At 39.5% G+C, this 19,630-nt stretch overlaps 1 pseudogene; it reads right to left on the bottom strand.

Annotated features, from left to right (window-relative positions):
• Positions 1–14,105: 14,105 nt before the first annotated feature.
• Positions 14,106–15,630, bottom strand: LOC134209931 (thymus-specific serine protease-like; annotated as a pseudogene).
• Positions 15,631–19,630: the final 4,000 nt, after the last annotated feature.

Raw genomic sequence — 19,630 nt, 5'->3', positions numbered from 1 at the left:
AAATGATGAAACGGTTTTCGCAAAAGTTACTGTTTTCATAGTAATTTTCATACAAGCTCAAACTGTTGTGCAGTTAGATATATCCAAATTAGCTAAAATTTGGACAATAAAAATGGAAAATGCAATCGTTTACATCAAAGCAAAAGTCAAATTTAAGTCCTCAAATATCCGCCATGGCTTACTCGATGAAGCTTGACAATGATGACATGATGGTCTGGTGACAAACCATACATCTTCACTAGCTACCTGGTGAAAATCATCCGCAACTACTTGTCGGCAAGGAAATTCGGGTTTCAATCAGCGGAGCGAAGTTCCAATGCGCACGATCATCGTCGCAGGCGTCCCGAGTATATCCTCGGCCCTGCTGTTCAACCTGTTCACCTCCGACATGCCATACCAGAACCTCAGAAGGCGGCACTTTTCACTGTTCACAGAGACAACTTTATCGTCTACAGGGAACGATTCATACGAGCGCTCGTGGCAAAACTCCAACGAGGCCTGGATGTCCTGACAAATTATTTCACCAGGGAAAATCTGTATCAACGCCGGAAAGACCCATACCATCTTCTTCCCCACTCGAAATACCCCAGGCTGTTCCAGCTGAGGACTGCAAAATCATCCACAATAGCACGAAATGGGCTGACTATCTTCTCGACCCTGACAGCAAGCATTTTTCGCAGCAGAGTTGACAAGATGGTGACGAAGTGTAACGTTTGTTGAAACTGCTGTCCTTTGATCAACCGTGCTGTCATCTTTGTCCCTGAAAATAAGCTTTCTGTCTACAAGCAAATCATCCTCCTCCCAGTCGAATACGGCATGTCGGTCTGAGAGGCTATACTAAACCTGGACAACAAGAGAAAGTTAGATTAGAAGAAATCGAGTGTTGTTTGGTTTCTGCAAAGAAACCCTTCGTCTACCAGTTGCCCAATGAAATAGATAATTTACGGCCCTTATCCTTGGTCATGAGGTTAAATCGTAATTGGTTGGTATTTGTCTTTGGCGGTGTTTAGAGAAAATGTTTGTTTGTGTTTTGTTCGTGTTGTTAAACCAAAACGATCAACTCGTCGCCACTGAAGAGTTTATTTCCGGTCCTTAAGGGCCGGAGGGTCACTATAATTTTCGCAATTGTTGGCGTTTTCGCTGCATTAAGGCAGTTCAATCCTGACTTCAAACGTCGTCTGAATTCGCTACGAAGAGCGTTTGATTTCGTGCTCCACCACCCGAGCACCCAGCATCAGCTTTTCAGTACACTGCAATGACGCAACAGATTGGAATAGAAATTATGTCTTCAAAGTAAACGGTTCTTTTGAGAGCCACTGATATACTTACTGTGGGCCCTCCTTAGCCGTGCGGACGACGGAGACGCGCGCTACAAGCAAGACCATGCTGAGGTGGCTGGGTTCGATTCCGGTGCCTGTCTGGGCAATTTTCGGATTGGAAATTGTCTGACATCCCTGGGCATAAAGTATCATCGTGTTAGCCTCATGATAATACGAATGCAATGGTAACTTGAGGAACCTCGCGGTTAATAACTGTGCAAGCATTAGAATGTTAGTGCGAGGCTGCAATGTCCCAATGGGGGATGTAATGCCAAGAAGAAGAAAAGAAGATAGACTTACTAATGAGTTTAATATCAAAGTTTTCAATACGATTTGCATTATAGTTGTACTTGCGTGCTGAATCAAATATCTACAGATCAAATGTTATACGCAAATTGCAGATTAAAGATTTTCGTGACTAATTAGGGATCGATGCACGTAGCGTCTTCTCAACGCTGGGTACGTGGTGTCAAAAAGATGCAGGGGCCAGGAAAAGCGGTCACGCAGCGTCGCGCATCGATGCCACCTGCTGTGTACACGTGCCATTGAAAAACAGCTCATTGCATCGGCCTATAGAATTTCCCAAAACGGAAAGTTATCAATTGATTTTTTGTCTAATGTTAAATTTCGCCACCAACAAGCTGTTTATAATGGTCTTATTCATCAAAGGGCGGAGCTTCGGTTAGAGTTGTTCTGATATAACGACAAAATCATGGCTCACGCGAGTTCAGTTCCTTTAATTTTATCTTGCCGGTCGGCGAAGAACCGACATCCAGCGATAGGATGATGATGATACAGTTTCTAGAAATCGAATTATCTTTTACATATTTTCATCAATGACAAAAATCAACATGATGAAATTTCGATTGATAGCTTTCCGTTGAGATATTTTTCAGATTGATAATGAAACCTGTAATAATGCTGATTTTTTGTCCAATTAGACTGAGAGATTTGGACATAAAGATTTTTACGCATGATCAAGCCAAGTCCTACGTCCACCTCGTTATGTCACAGACATTACCCATTGTTGTTTTACGTAAAAATCGAGTAAAAATGTCACTCATCTTTCAGTCCATTAACCTCCAACTGATTTGTTATATAAGATGATTTGATGCAGATTCCTATAACATTGTTTCCTATTGAAAATTGACAATTTCACGTTAAAATCGCGTAAAATGTCACTTATTTTCAGGCACTTATTCCCAATTGATTTGCTCGCAACGAGTTGCATTCGATACAGAACTCTGTCAAATTGTTGCTTATCGAAAATTGACCTGATCGGACTATGGGCTCGGGATTATGGGTCTGGTCATTTGGCATAAACATTTGGCATAAGCCATTGGCATAAAACCATTTGGCATAAGGTCATTTGGCAACGGAAATTTGTCATATTTTGAACTGCAAGAAAGAGTGGGTCGTTTGGCATAACGGACATTTGGCAATTTCAACTGTGAAAGCGAAATGGATATTTAATGTAATGTTTAGCGTAGATAAAGTAGGTCGAGGCTGTTTCGAAAATTGGACTGATGGTAGACATTTCCGGAAGAATAACGAAACAACAAAACGGCAGAATTACTTCCGAGAGGGGATCACATCCATCATTGACTTATTCCGGCCACATGCCTACTTTTAAGTAGATTATATCCACCATTGTCTCAATCCGGCTGCGCTTAAGACCGGATCAAATCCACCATTGCCTTAATCAGGCAAGCGCCTTACTTTAAAACTCAAGCAACACACTTGTCGTAGACGTTACTAAACCAATCAGTCACATATGAGTTATGCAACCAAATCAGAGATCACATCTACCATTGATTTATTCTGACAAGCGCCTACTTATAAAGAAGGAGTCACATCTACCATTGCCTTAATCCGGGCAGGGTCTGTTTAAGAGAGATCACATCCACCATTGCATTTAAATTCAGGCCACACCTACTTTTAAAGAAGGGATTACATCCTTTGTTCAATCCGGACATCAAATCCTCCATTGCATAATCTGTACAAGCGCCTATTTTTAAAGAAGGGATCACATCACCATTGCCTCAATCCGCAAGCACCTTCTTTGAAAGAAGAACTCACATCCACCATTGTCATAATCCGAAGCGCCTCTTTTAAGATCCACCTACTTTTAATCGGATCGGATCCACCATGACTTTAGCTGGCATGTACTTTTAAAGAAGAGATCATATCCTCATTGCCATAATCCGGGCAGCACCTACTTTTAAAGAAGGGATCACATCCTCATTGCCATAATCCGCCACCGCCTCTTTTAAAGAGGGTTTTGCATCCACCAATGTCTAATCCGGCATGCCCTCTTTTGCATTGCATTGCAAATGCATTCTTTCCACGAGGATATGTCTTTTAATAGTGTTATCGACGTTATATTTACTATTTCAGGGTGTTTCGCACCACTCAGTCATTATTTATTGGCTCTTCTGGATTTCAGTAAAGCATTAGATTCTATTGATCATAGACAGTTGTGTAACAAATTGAAGTATAATTTCTTCTTGATCAATTTTCCATAATATTAATTAGGTCGTATCTATCCGACCGAATGCAATACGTTGATTTCAACAACCAACAATCCGAACTGATTCCTATACTACGTGGGGTGCCACAAGGATCAATTCTGGACCGTTACTTTTCTCGATGTACATCAATGATCTACCTTAAATCTGTCATATTGTAGATTTCATCTATATACGACGACTCAATTATACATATCAGGAGTGCCTGATACATATCTGAAATGTAAATCAATTAATTCTGACATTCAGAGTATCTTGCTATGGTGTGAGAATAATGGTGATACTCAACGGAGGAAAACTCAAACGATTATTTTCACTAAACGTTCCGTTCTTGTTAATGTATCATCATAAGAGTGAGTAACGATATCATTGAATATTTTAATGTAGTCAAGAAATTTTGGCTAATGATGGATTCTTAAACTGGACATCCCAGGTTAATGCCGTTTGCAATAAATTTATAATGCCTTAGTTCCTTGTCTTACTGAGACATTGTACTCCCCAACATATCCGGGTTGAATTGGTTGGTCTCTTTTGTTCCATTTTGATTATGGAGATATTTCGTTTGGCCTTGTAACTAAGAAAATCAAGAAAACATAACCGGGTGTTCAATCTGTTGCCAGAATATGCTATAGCATAGCATATGTGATTGTACCACAAATCGTGGGTGGTATACAATGTCAATTCAAGCTCCATCCGGAATAAGGGCGAATGTCTGAGAGAGACTCTCGTCGACCCCCTCCTTAAACAAAAGTGACAAAGCAGATCTCTCTGTGGTTTATCACCTCAGAACGAAAGAAACAATGCAGACTGCATTCTGATGATAAACCGCAAAGAATTCCTCCGTCACCTCCATTCAAATGAGGAAGTCGACGAACAGAACCCTCTCCGCGACACCCGCCCCCCCAGACAGAGCTTAATTGAGCAATCTACTGTATATTGTCGCAAATTGGTACTTGGGATTAGTACCTTTCCTATAGTACAGTTGTATACCTGGCCACGCCCTTACAATCACGGAAGGAAGGAAGGAATGTAGTTTAACATCTACTAGTGAAGTGCAGGGAACCCATACTACCTTCATAGATGTCTCAGGAAGGAAGAATTTGTTTAGTGGGAAAGGTGAATAATGGAGAGCTCTATTCGACAATATAGAGCGTTTATCAATAATATATATGCTGTAAAAATAATAAAATATATTCATCAATTTACGAACCGTCCTAAGGGAAAAACAAAACAAAACACAAAATTTCCAGGTGTTCAATGCTGTTGCCAGATATGATTTAATCTCGACCATTTAAAATCGACCAGTATCTAATTAAGTATAAAATTATATATAGGCAATACTTGATGGATTTTTTCCTTTATTAAAGTGTTTTTAAATTTTAAAATTAAGTTCAACTCATTTTGATGTGATTTTACAGTAATTTAAAGCCTGAATCTGTATCCAAACATTCAAAATTATAAACGACCCTCAATTTACCTTCGAGATTTCTTCAGACATGCGTGCTCTACAAGAAATCCTGAAGGAACATCTGAACGAACTCCTGGAGGAACTTCCGGTCGAAATATTGAAGAAACTTTTGGACGAAATTCTGAAGGAACTTTCAGAAATCTTCGAGAACTTCCGAAAGAATAAATGGAGAAACTTTCTGGAGATCTTGCAGAAGAAACCACAGGTTTCTTTGACTTGGAAGGAACTTCCGAACGAAATTCTGGAGGAACTTTTGGACGCAATCCTGGAGGAACTACCGGAGGAATTTCGATGAACTATTGGAGTATTTTTCGGACGAACCTGGAGGATCTACGGAGGAATTTCCGGATGAACTATCGGAGGATTTTCGGACGAAATCCTGAAGGTACCTCCTCAAGAAACCCTGGAGAAATCTTCGGACAAAATCTTGAAGGAACTTCGGATTAAATCCTGGAGGGCTTCAGACGAAATCTGAAGGAACTTCCGAAAGAAATTCTTGAGGAACTTTGACGAAATTCTGGAAACTTTCGGACGATATTTTGGAAACTAAAGAAAAAATCCTGGAGGAACTTCCAAACGAAATCCTGGATGAACTTCCGGAGAAATCCTGAAGGAACTTCGGACGAAATCCTGAAAACTTCCGGACGAAATCTTGGAGAAACTTTCGGACGAAATCGGAGGAACTTTAATCAAAATCTGTAGAACTTCCAGACGAAATACTTTAGGAACTATCGGAAGAATTTGAGGATATGCTCTGTTCATTACTCATCGTTCCTAGATGCCTTTAAATAGTTTAAAGAATCTTATCGTTTAGAGCCTAAATTTGGAATGATCTCGAAATCAAAAAAAAAAGAAATTTAATAATTTATTTAGTGTATACTCATTGTATTAGATGTTGCATAGTAGCATAAGCTTTGAAAATCAGTAGGTGATTATTTGTGTTACTATATAGAGTTTGCTAATAAATAAAAAATAAATAAAATAAATTATTTAGCGAACGCAAGAAAAAATTATGCCAAATGTCCGTTATCAAAAGACCCTCACTTTTGACGTTGGTTACAATTATCAAATGTCCGTTAAGCTAAATGACCGATATGCCAAATGGTCCTTATGCCAAATTTCCTTATGTAAATTACTGTATGCCAAATGGCCGCTCCCGGAATTATGAATCACCATTATGAAACAAAATTCTAATTTAAAACCTGTATACTGCCCATGATCACATAGTTGACGTATAAGCCAAAATGATCAAAAGTCACTTTTTCGCGATATAGGATTCTTTGTACGGTTATACATATGCTCATGAAAAATATGAATGTTTGATCGGAACATTCAGTTATAGCTATAATTATTTTGAAAAATGACCATTTGATCATAAGTTGACGTACCTCATTGCCTGCTGCAATATAAAAAAACCTGCCTCATATTTTTCCACATTCACAATCCACTAATTAAGCACAACATAGGTTTTAGTTTTACTTTTCGTATTTCAGGACTACTTTATGATTTGGGCGTAGCTGATTTGTAATAAAATTAATATGCACAAGTTCCTGCTAAAGCAAGGATTTCTGTGCAAATCACGGTCTAATCCGGCAAAATAAGCTTTCATCTATCGAGGTGTAATTCTGGAAAAAACGTTTACATTCTTTGAATCAATAAAATAATGTTCGTTTGCTAAATATGGTAGCAAAAGTCTTGATTTAAGACAATCGCTCATTCAAAGGAAGTTTAATATAAAAGAAGAATGAAAATCTATTAATTATGTAACGAAACAGTTAACCATTTGTGTCACACTTTTGAAGCATATAAAAATTTTGTAGGGAAATGATCAGTGCAGGATTGCTCGTGTTTTGTGTTGGACGTGGAACGAGCGCTCTTATCAAAATGCCAGGTTCTGTTGTCTAGAGAGTGATTTGATAAAAAAAAACCATCAGTGCAGGTGAGCGTAAGATTGTTTTAAAACATGGTAAGCCTTTATTGTAAAGCTGTGAAATAAAAATAATGCTTTTATCACTAAATACACACAGATTCAAAAGCAATAAATTTGATTCAAGAAGTGTGAATTCATTTTAGATATCATTATGATACGTTTATATACCTGCATATTTCAGTATATTTACTTGGAAGAATCTAACTGAATTATAAAACATATGAGCTTGGTGGAATATTCAAAACAGTGAGCAAAAATATCAACAAAACCCTGATTAATCCACCTAGCAGTGATAGTGCCTTTCTCGTAAATAAAATAGTATTTTGGCCAAAGCTTCCGAGCCTATAGTTCGATCTGGCCAATAGGAAACAATGGGACAGATTTCGTCGAAAGCACTTTTTGCAAGACAATTCGGAAAATATGAGTGGATACAGATGCTACAGATACTCTGCAAATGTCTTCTATTTTACTTGTGTTGTAAAATCATGAAGTTTGATGTCGCAAGCGGGATTTCAGAACCATTCAAAAGTGAACAATTCCTCAGGGCATCGTGTTCCCATGGAACCTCCAGAAATGAACAATGTGCTCAGTTGCTCTGAAAATGTGTTCTATTGTAATTGCGTTGCAAATCATGAATTTTGATGTATCGCAAGCTGGGTTTCATAATCAATTAAAAGTGACCACTTCCCAGGCAACAGGTTCCCAGGAACCTCCGGAATGGCTAATGATCACGATGCTCTGCAAAAGTCTTCTATTATATTTGTGTGCAAAATCAGAAGTTTGATGTGTCGCAAATTGGGATTCAGAACCACTCAAAATGGACCACTTCCTGGGAACCAGGTTCCCGGAACATCTGTAAAGGGTTTTAATGTCCAAATGTACAGTTTCCATTCCCCTATTGCAAAATGATGAATAAAAACGATTTCATCATTATTGAGAGCATTTACTACTAGCTATCTACGATTAAAAGAAAGTCGACCTATTTTTGACCCCATTTGACTAGGGAACCCTCGATAAAACCGTCCCTAAGGACCCAATCACAAATCAATACATCTACACAAAAATATGGGGTTTAATGCACTATCCTCCAAATTTCATGCAAATCGTTAGAAAAACAAAAGAACGGGGATTTTATAATTTGAAATTGTATAGCCTGGCCAAAACGGTTAAATTCAATACACAAAAACCACACAAACCAACACAACAACACTTTACCACATAATTTTAATTTTCACGGAAAGAACTATCCGAGAAACCTTTCCCGAAACTTGAACTTTTCAAAACCAATAAACCGTCGGAACCAACGCTATAAACCACACTCAGTAGCCTGTTTTTTTACGCATGTTATGGGAACAAACATTTCACAAAACGTTTGTTTGATCGCATAAACTGTCGTATGCATATTTGTCCTTCAATCAAAGGAACGATAATTAATTCCTTGCGGCCTTAAAATATTTACTAATATTGTCCATTAAGTCAGATTAGTTTATGTATTTTGTTGACTGATATGAAATTCGGGTGAAATTAATAAAATGCGTTTTCCCAACATCGATAGTGTTGGTTGTTACGTCAACTATGAAATCATGGGCAGTATAGCAAAATTTCTTTTGCAATTCCTGATCATAATACCTGGTTTACAGTTGTCATTTGAGTGATAAAACGGCCTACTTTTCCATACCAACAGAATGGGTGCTTTAATGACCATTATGCAACTCAATGGTTGCATATATTCATATAGACACTCATTTGGTGCTATAATGAAAACCACATTGGGACAGTAGTTACATGACTACTTTTAGCTGAATTAGTTGGGTGAGTGTTCCATAGTGTACTCTAAGCGTCTCGTAATAAATGAAATGGTTTTGTTGGACATGACATCACAATTTTCCAAAGGCAATTGCATCCATCGCTTCCATAGCTTTTCAAGCTATTCAATTTGGCAGATAAGATGGAATTTTATTGTTCTCTGCCGCAACATAATTTATTCGCATGAATGATCATATGGAGTAAATTCGATTGCAATTTTGGTATAGATTTGTCATATAAAGCCATTTTTCGTCATTGCAAAATAGCGTGTGCAACTGTTGAAACTCGATTTTTCAGCACTCGTAATATTTATCCAACTCGGCAAGCCTCGATGGATAAACGCACTCGTGCTGAAAATCTATCTTTTCAACTGTTGCACAAACTACTATTTGGCACTTATTCTAATCCGATTTGCTTACAAGTTGCGTTCGATTGAAATTTTACTATGCGTATGAACAAATATAAACATAAAGTTATATGAGACTTTATATACATTATGTTTCTCTCTTTGAACGAACGAGAAAGGCATCACATCCAGGTGGATTAAAGTGGGTTTTACCTTCTTACACCCTAAGAAGGGTATTAAGATCACTTGAAAATCGACCTTTATCCGACACTCGAGACCCAAGTCATATATACCAATCAACTCAGCTCGACGAACTGGGCATGTGTATGTATGTGTGTGTGTGTGCTGTGTGTTTTTTTCTTCCTAAACAATGGAGGGGAATCTGCTCAACATACATCCTGGGTTGACCAGAAGTGCGGGGTTGGGGATCACCGAGGGAGGCAGGACTACATCCCCGACCCGCTAAACCGTTTCCATTGCCGCAAGCCCATAGTCCCTTCGGTACAACCAGAAAGTAATGCTTCAAAGGGGGCCGTGTGTGTGTGCGTACAAAAATGTTATATCTAGATCTCAGCCGTCTGTGAACCGATTTGCATGATTTTATCTTTAAACGAAAGCTGTGCCTTTGCCATTAAACGAATTGAATTTTTGCAATCGGACATTTAGTTTCCGAGATATTCGAAATACAAACATTAAGTGCAAAATAATGTCACATCAAGATCTCAGGCGTCTGTGAACCGATTTGCATGATTTTATCTTTAAACGAAAGCTATGTCTTTGCCTATTAGACAAGCTATTGAACGCATTAAATTTTTTGCAATCGGACATTTAATTCAGAGATATTCGTGAAATACAATCTTAAGTGCATTTCAGAAAACTCAAAATAATGCCACATAATGATCTCAACCGTCTGTGATCCGATTTGCACGCTTTTATTTTTGTATGAAATATCAAGGATAGCACCATTAATTTTTTTCCAGTCAGATATTGGGTTCCGAAATTATCTCTGAAATACGAACTAGCATTGAACGTATTTTTCACAATATTGGCAAAATAATGTCACATCAAGATCTCAGCTTCTGTGAACCGATTTGCATGATTTTATCTTTAAACGAAAGCTATGTCTTTGCCATTGAACGCTTTAAAATGTTTTGTAATCAGACATTTAGCTTTCGAGATATTTGTGAAGTACGAACATGAGGCATATTTTGAAAACTAATAAAAATTGCCACATATACTCAGCCATCTATGGTTCATTTGAACTCTTTCGGCTTCAACGGTTGCAAATCATCGGCTTGTGCAAAGCAAATCTGCAGCCTTTGTGCATTTTTATTGAAAATTTAAAAATCCATAAATATCCCTTTTACCCTTCTTACACCCTAGAAGGGTATTAAGATCACTTGAAAAATGGACTTTTATCCGAGACTCGAGACCCAAGTCATATATAAATCAACTCAGCTCGACGAACTGAGCATGTGATGTGTGTGTGTGTGCGTGTGTGCGTGTGTGCTTACAAAATGTCACATCTAGATCTCATGCCGTCTGTTAACCGATTTGCATGATTTTATCTTTTAAACGAAAGCTATCTTTGCCATTGAACGCATTGATTTTTTTTGCAATCGGACATTTAATTTCCGAGATATTCGAGAATACAAATATTAGTGCAAAATAATGTCACATGAATATCTCAGCTTCTGTAAACCAATTTGCATGCTTTTATCTTTAAACGAAAGCTATGACTTTGCCATTGAACCCATTGTATTTGTTTTGCAATTAGACATTGGGTTCCGGAGATATCTGAAATACAACATAAAGCATTAGACGTATCAACTTCACACATTGGTAAAATATGTCCCATCAAGATCTCAGTCGTCCTTGGACCGATTTGTGCATTTTATCTTTAAACGAAAGCTATGTTTTGTCATTGGACCCATTAATTTTTTCTGCAATCGAAACCAATTTCGTTTCAGAGATATCTGTGAAATAGAATATGAGACATATTTTCAGACTACTAATGAAGAATTGTCACCAATATCTCATTCTATGACCCGATTTGAACTCTTTGGGCTTAAACAGAAGCTGTAATATTGCCATTTAGGCAGGAAAATCAAATCTGCAGTCTTTTGTATTTTTAAAATTGTTAAATTTCCAGAATATCCTTTTGCTTTCTCGTATACAAAGTATACGTAAAGGCTATAGGATCCTCCAAAACCGAACTTTTGATAGAAGGCTCGGAGACCCATAGTGTTATATACCAATCGACTCAGTTCGACGAATTGAGGTGATGTCTGCATCTATTATTGTATGTGTATGTATGTGTGATGTGTGTGTGTACAAAATGTAGACACAATTTTTGACTTAGCATTATTCGATTTGCTCGCAACAGTTGCAGTCGACGGATTGCGGACTAGTTGTTTCCTATTGAAAATTGGCCCGATCGGTCATGCGTTCCAAAGTTATTGAAAAACATTGTTTTTCTGCCAAGGGTCCCCCTTGGAAAAAAATTTCAAAAACGAAAAAATTTTTTTCAAAGATTGCAGCAATGCATTCAAATGGCCGCAAATACATATGAATTGATGGAAAAGTAAAATCTATCCCCTAAAGGGCTTTTTCGACCTCTCTATGTGTTTTTCTTATCATTTTAATGCGAAAAGGCACCACCAACGCTGGTGGATTGATCTGGTTTTTGCCTTTCTCGTATACTAAGATATACTGTAAAGGCTATATGATCGCTCCAAAACAAACTTTTAGAAGCCCCGGAGACCCATAGTGTTATATACCGATCGACTCAGCTCGACGAATTGAGGTGATGTCTGTGTATGTGTGTGTGTGTGTGTGTGTGTGTGTTGTGTGTGCGACTGCCACCCACCCAAAAGAAAATGTCCATATTTTCAGGTACTTATCCTTAACTGATTTACTCGCAACAAGTTGCATTCGACGAGGACACTCTGCCATTGTTTCCTATTGAAAATTGGTCAGATCGACTATGGGCTAGATTATGGCCAAAATACTATTTTTATAATGCACGAGAAAGGCACCATTACCGCTAGGTGGATTAATCAGGGTTTTTATGGAAAAATCGCTAAAAAAATTTCACTTTTTCAGGCACTCTTCCTCAACCGATTTGCTTGCATTAAATTTTATTCGACGAGAATGTCTCATATTTTCTTATTGAAAATTGTCCAGATCGGACTATGGGCTTAGATGTTCTTTCCCCGACTTGGACATTAATTTACAATGTTATGAAAACTCATATGTGAATATAGTACGTTATTGGAAGATATTGATTTGGAAAATGTAGGAGGTAAACTTTCCCTCATGGGACTCGAACCTGACCCAACAGTACGCTTCACTGGTGCTTTAACAACTAAGCTACGAAGGACCTCCGTCGGTCTTCGCAACCTAGAGGCTACTGAACGAGCTCAGATTCCCAAATTGAACGCATAGTCAAATCACTCGCAATCATTTCTCAAGCCAATACTTCCACATGTGTATTGTGAAAAGAGTTCAAAAAGTCTAGCTCACTTTTTAGCACTTGACTTATCTTTCCCTAAGCAACACAAGTTCAACAATCTGGTTGCAGTAACCATATAGTGATCCGTCATATAAGTTACTGTGATTGATGTGCAATATGTGTGCTTCTCAGTCGCTCGCAACAGATTGCATTCGACGCAGAATCTTGTCCCATTCCTATTGAAACTTGGACGGATCGTACAATTGGGTCAAAGTTATGGCGAATATATTTTAAAACTACAAAATAAAATGCCATTTTTTGCTCTTATGTTAATCGATTTGTTTGCAACAAATTGCGTTTAGTGAGAATTTTATTTATGCATAAACAAATATGAAAATAAGACCAATCCACATATTGAGTTATTTTAGATTTTCAAACTGAACGAACGAGAAAGGCACCATCACCGCTATGGATTAATCTGGGTTTTATTTGAAATCGTTAAAAGCATGATAATATCAGTTATTTTATATTCATTGAAGGTCATATGCATAGAAATTGTATATGCACTGGGCACACAAATCATTCAAAAGTGTAAGAAGGGTTGCGTTCATGTAGGTGGATTAAGTCGTTTTTATATTGAAGACGATAAAAATTATCACAAGCGTTTCTTAGCGACAATGTTTGCTTTATGTTTATTTCGCTTTCTATTTATATACGATTTTCACACTTGTGTCTGATGCTGCTTGAATTATTTTATTTGTAAAATAATAATATTAATAAAACTAGATTTTTTTCCTTTTACTATTACCATAATCGCATACCTATCAACTCAGATCAAAGAACTAGATTAAAATTATGTTACAAGATAGTGCCACTTCAAGATCTCAATAGTTTGCTATCTGATTGAGCTCTCAAACTATAAGCAGCTAAAATATTGCCATGAAATGCATTTTTTTTCAATCGGATGTTGGATCCTGCTGATATCTCTGAAATCCGAAAAAATACCAACTGTAGATTCGAACTTTTTCGAGCATAAAAACTTCATTTATTTGTTATCCAATTAAAGTTCATGTTTATGCATAAAAATGTAATATGCAGTCATAACCTTTCAAAAGTGTAAGGTTCCATTCACTGTAGGTGGATTAAGTCGGGTTTTATTTAGCAAATCAGTTGATTTTCAGGCTCATATACCTATATGGTCTAAATATAGACATTGGATTTGTTAATACATTAGAGGAACATAAAATTATAATACTAGTTTGAATTAACCCATCTACGAATAGTATTCGTAACCATTTCCTTGCTACGCCTCAGTTCATCTGAATCTTCAGCAGAAATTGATGCCAGATCTTGCCCGTGTACAGCATTCGGAATGACGTTTACATACGTGTTAGGCGACCTGATTGCTCTGACGCCAGCAAAGCGCCACGGATCAAGACCACCATGAGTGAAAATGCTGTTTCTTATTTCAGGACGCTGCCACCGTAGAAGTCGTTCGTTTGTCCGTCAGTTCTTCGAACTTGTCGCGAGTTAGCCAGCTGTCGAACGTCGCTCGCAAATACCGTGGAAAAGTTCAGTAGAAAACCGTTGGCCAAATGGCTGATACTGTGACGTCGTCGTAATGGGCCATCCCAGTTCGGTACAGCGCTGGAACAACCATTGGCGTTCACCGGACTCGACAATTTCGCTTTCCCAGTTGATTGCGCATAAGTATCACAATTGTTTGGAAATCCATCGAGAGGCAGACTGCATTTGGGAAGCGATTTTTCAGCCAACCAGCCAGTGCAAGAAGGCTATTTTCCTGATCAGGATCTGTCAATGGTTCGCACAGACGTCTGATATTTTCCTGGAGATCCTTGTTTACAACTTAAACTGATTTCGTAGAAGATACCATAGAAAATGCTTGCACGTCCAGTGAATTGGTAGCGTTAATGGGCTCATGTGTTGAATAGTTGATTTAATTGGTTGGAGATTCCAATATCTATGAGATTTTCGAAGTACGGAAACCTCCAAATGGTGTTATAGCAGTCATTACCACCAAAACGTCTAATTATCTGTCCAACTTCTTCAGTAAATGCACGAAAATCAGATGAAGTCTGTACAATTCCACTCGATGACCATACTCCATCCACCAAATGGGGAATCGTTGACGCATCCATTGCGCTAGAGAGGCAGAATAGCCAACTCCAGGATCACCTTCGCACTAGGATCCTGTACAACTTCTTCTTTGATATGTGCGATGAACATTGCCAGTTCAGATAAAATATGTACATTGTGCAAATATCGTAGATTGTTGCGACTAATATTTCTGTAAATGATAGGAACGGAAATCAAAATTTGGTCTCACATCAAGTTCTTATTACTTACTCAAGCGGTTTGCTCTCCCGTAGTACCGCAGTTCGTTTGCTACTAAAAGCCGTTCAACGCTGCAGCAATATCCACAAGTCCCTGCTCAACGTAATGCGCTCCAACGTCCACGGACCACCGATGAACAGGAAAATCGGACCGCCTCGCGGTAGTACTGGTTGTTCGTTACGTACCGCATCGGAAAACTCCCGTGTTCTGGGGATTTGTGAGCCTTGTCGTAGATTCACTGTTTCCAGATGGCAGTATGGTTTGACTCCGCATCATTCCCCAATTGCGGTATGATTCTGTGAGTTCCAAATAATAACGGGCGACTTGGTTGATGTTTATGGCAGGAAGCGAGGCAACCCGATACCAAGAAGTAAGGTCTTTCCCAATCATAGTGAAGGTGAACGAAATACAAATGCTTGTCCATGATACGCGCGGCTTTTTATAGTATTGTTGGGTCAAGCTTCCGCTTATCTTATATTGTAAGTAATCGTATGCGTGCATCTTGACCCGTTACTATGAACGGATACTTGATGATCAGAGATAGGTACAGATAAACAAAATGATAATCTCAATCAAGTCTTATCTTGGTTTTACATTTACGACCGACTCTGATTTTCTCATCGACAATATGTATCAATCTTGTCCGATTTTATTATTTCGTCAATCATTTAGCGCCATTCACGTTTATTACTCATGCCATTTCACAAACTGTATCCGGAAATCGTTCCAAGCTGTGATTGCTCACCTCACAGGTGCGATGCTGATGCTCCAAGATTCACGGATTAGATTTGGACACACAAACAGTCTGCTAACGTTTATAACTTTCGCAATTGCGACATTCTCCCGAAATAAGTCGAGTGCAATAAAAAACGCCTCTGAGCCGCCCAACTAGGCATCTATGTATCATCGATGAATTTGACGACGGCTTGCGTCCCGTGATGTGATTCCACGCTGTGAGCAGTCAATTTATCTTAATTTGAAACGTAATACTCGCCATCATCGTTGAGCGTGGTGTTTCGGGACCAAATGATTCCGCGTGTTCAATGTTTCTGTGTGACTTCCGCCGGATTTCCTAATAGTGTGTCGTGGTGGCTGCCCGTTGAGTTAGCTGTCTAGTACTGAGGTTAAAGTATTTTTGGGTGAAAAAATAATACATATGGGATAGCAAGCTTCAGAGACAACCGGAAATCCCATCAAAACGTGTTGATATTTAAAGAAGGTCAAAAATACGTGCTACATTAGACCGATACGAATACAAAAAATATGTCTCCCCCACCTCGGATTTTTTCGCCCAGAAATAATATTTTGAGGGGCCAACAACAAAAATCTTGAAAAAATTGTAAGATTTTCGAAATATTCTACAACAATTCCGATGAGTTATGTTTGATTTTTTTAAAATTTTATTATTTATTCATCTATTATTATCCTCCCCTCGACCTCTCGGAGACCATAGGATATAATAATATTGAATTACAGCTACGAATTATCCTAGCGTTCCGCATCTATCTCCAGTCTTTAGGGAATAGGATTGAAATTACTTTCTGTATCAGACCCTTCTCGTAATGGATTCCCATGAAACACGAAATATCCAGCGAAATTGGTAAAAATCGTAAAGGTCACGCATACGTACATGTGGCATAGCAAAACGTTTGACAGTTTTTCTAGGGAAAACGTGATGATTTTTCATCACAGTTAGTCATTTTACTACCTAATGTCAGGGTAATCAGATAAATTAAATGAATCATGTGTATTCTCCAATATGTATATGTACACAATTAGCTCATCTCAAGAATATTTGCAGGCAGTTAGGAAAGATCTATTAAATGCGTCTTAATTACGAAAGCTTTGATCACCGCGTGACTTTATCGAAATTAATTTATTGGCTTTTTTCGGTGATAATTATACTACTCAAAGCGGAAGGGAGTAGATGAAAGTAATGAAGATACAGATTCGATTGACACCGCAAGCGAGCGGCAAGTGTGAAATGAATAGAAACTGAAGATTAGCAGAGAGCCATATGAGAAAACAAGCATTGTTGAAATCGCTGTTAATCTGCCTAACGTCCACCCAGGAACAAGACAAGACAGCCTGTCTTGGTACGGTGATCACCACGTCACTATCCAAGCCGTTCCTACGTTAGGTAGAATGCACCCGTCTGCGTGGCTGAGACGTGCACTATTTTGAAAGATCAAAGTAACATTTAGAAAACCTACATATACATCTATTATTTGCACTCATTGAATGGAATTTATTAAAAATTGTGTTAAAAAGTTAAGTGAAAGTGAGTGAAAAAAATAATGAAAAATAAAAGAGCAATGTTTTGCAAACTGTATCAAAATTTGTTATCAACTTGTTCTTGATCGACCTTTTGTCCCTTTAGACCTTTTTGTCCTCGGAGACGAGCCAGCCTCGGGCTGAAAGTCTCCTTAATAAAGACACAAAAAAAAAAAAAAAAAAAAACCTTTTTGTCCTTTTCGTCCTTTTGTCCCTTTCGACCTTTTGTCCCTTTCGACCTTTTGTCCTTTCGACCTCCTGTCCCTTTCGACGTTTTGTCCTTTCGACCTTTTGTCTTTCGACCTTTTGTCCTTTCGACCTTTTGTCACAGATTCGTACTACCACGCTGAAGGACCCCAAGCAAATAAAGGCCATCAACAACACCGGCGTCGAGTGGACAAAGTACAAGCCCATGCATCGCAACGCGGCTTTGACGCGGCTTTCATCACCGAAACCTACCGGAAGCCAGAGGTAAGCGCAACAATTCCGGGTTTTAGGCTGATGAGGTTCGATTGAACAAGCTCCAGCGGGGGATGAGTGGCAATCGCCTTGCGGTGCAATATCGCCTACTGCCTGCTGCCGGATTTCAAGCTCAAAATCATCGAAGCCATTTGAGTGGAAGTCACCACATCCGTCGGAGTCGTCATGTTCATCGTGGCTTACTGCCCCACATAAGTCAAAGTCGATGACGACACGTCGGCCGAACTACGAAGGTATATAGTGAAGCTCACTCGGCGGCAGGGGCAGTTCATCATCGCTGGACATCTGAACGCAAAGCACCAATCGTGGGGAAGCACCGTCTCAAACCGGAACGGAGTCGTCTGGTCCAACGACGAGCTGGAAGGCCACCATCCTGAGCCCTGACAGCCCTACCCGGTTGACACGGTCCAGGGCCCATGCGACACTCGACATCTTCATCACGAACATGAACGGTCACGTCTCGCCGGTCGTATTCCAGAACTCAATTTCGGAACTCACCTATCCGGTGGTGGCGGAAGTTGGAACTTCGTTGAATCGGCACCGAGCTAACCCGGCGTAACTGGAGTCGACTGGACGCGGTATCAACGGTGCGTGGACGAAAACATCGATTACCAGCGGTATCCGGTGTCATCCAAAGACGATCGACGAGCAGCTGCACGCCATCCAGGAAGCGCTCTCCCTATCCTGCGAGCAGAATGTATCAAAGGCCCAGCAGGTAAGCAACACCTAACCATTGATACACTCACTAAAGATTTTATCCGTCTGCGAAATGTCACTCGCAGGCAGTACCAACGTACTGGGCTACCTGCGCTTAAGACCCGATGCAATCTTATCTTACTTATCTTATGGATCCTGTACACCTCCGGAGGTGCAAAGGGCTGACTTGAAAGATCTCCATCCTGAGCGTTGTCCGGCTATCGCTTTAACCTGTTGCCAGGTTAGATTTCGGTCGACTTCTTTTATTTCTTTATTGAGGCTTCGTCGCCATAAGCCTCTGGGTCTGCCTCTGCTGCGATGTCCCGCTGGGTTCCACACCGTCTACGTAGAGTGTGGCCGACCCAGCCCCACTTCCGATTCCGAATTTCTGTTGCTATCGGACTCTGGTGACTACGACGATGGAACTCGTTGTTTGGGATCCAGTTGTGAGGCCACCAGGCCCGAATTTTACACCGCAGGCATCTGTTAATGAAGACCTGCAGCCGTTGAGCGTTCTCCACTGATACACACCATGTTTCGTTAGCGTATAACAGCACAGATTTCACGTTAGAGTTGAAAATTCGTTATTTCTTAAACTCGCAAAGGCAGCCCTTGCTTTCTTGATCCGTGCGCCTATGTCGATCTTGGTACCGCTGTCGGACGCCATTTGGCTACCAAGATATTGGAAGCTTTCAACATTTTCCACTGGTTGCCCGGCTACTGTGAAACTGGAAGGAGTCACCGTGTTTACATCCAACGATTTGGTTTTGTTGACGTTGATGACTAAACCTGCCGAAGAGGAGCGCTCGGCAAGGTCGTTGAGCTGCATATCAGAGCGCCGTTGCGCGAGGAGTGCAACGTCATCAGCCAATTCAAAGTCGTTTAGGTGCTCCATGGTTATAGGGTGCCATTACAGCCCGCGGTTTGGTTCACGGTCAATCGCATCTACCAGAATCTCGTCGATTACGATGAGG

Source organism: Armigeres subalbatus, chromosome 2 (assembly GCF_024139115.2).
Source record: "Armigeres subalbatus isolate Guangzhou_Male chromosome 2, GZ_Asu_2, whole genome shotgun sequence".
Taxonomy (NCBI): Eukaryota; Metazoa; Arthropoda; class Insecta; order Diptera; family Culicidae; genus Armigeres; species Armigeres subalbatus.
Note: the sequence above shows the minus strand (reverse complement) of the source record. Positions and strands in the feature narration are given on the sequence as shown.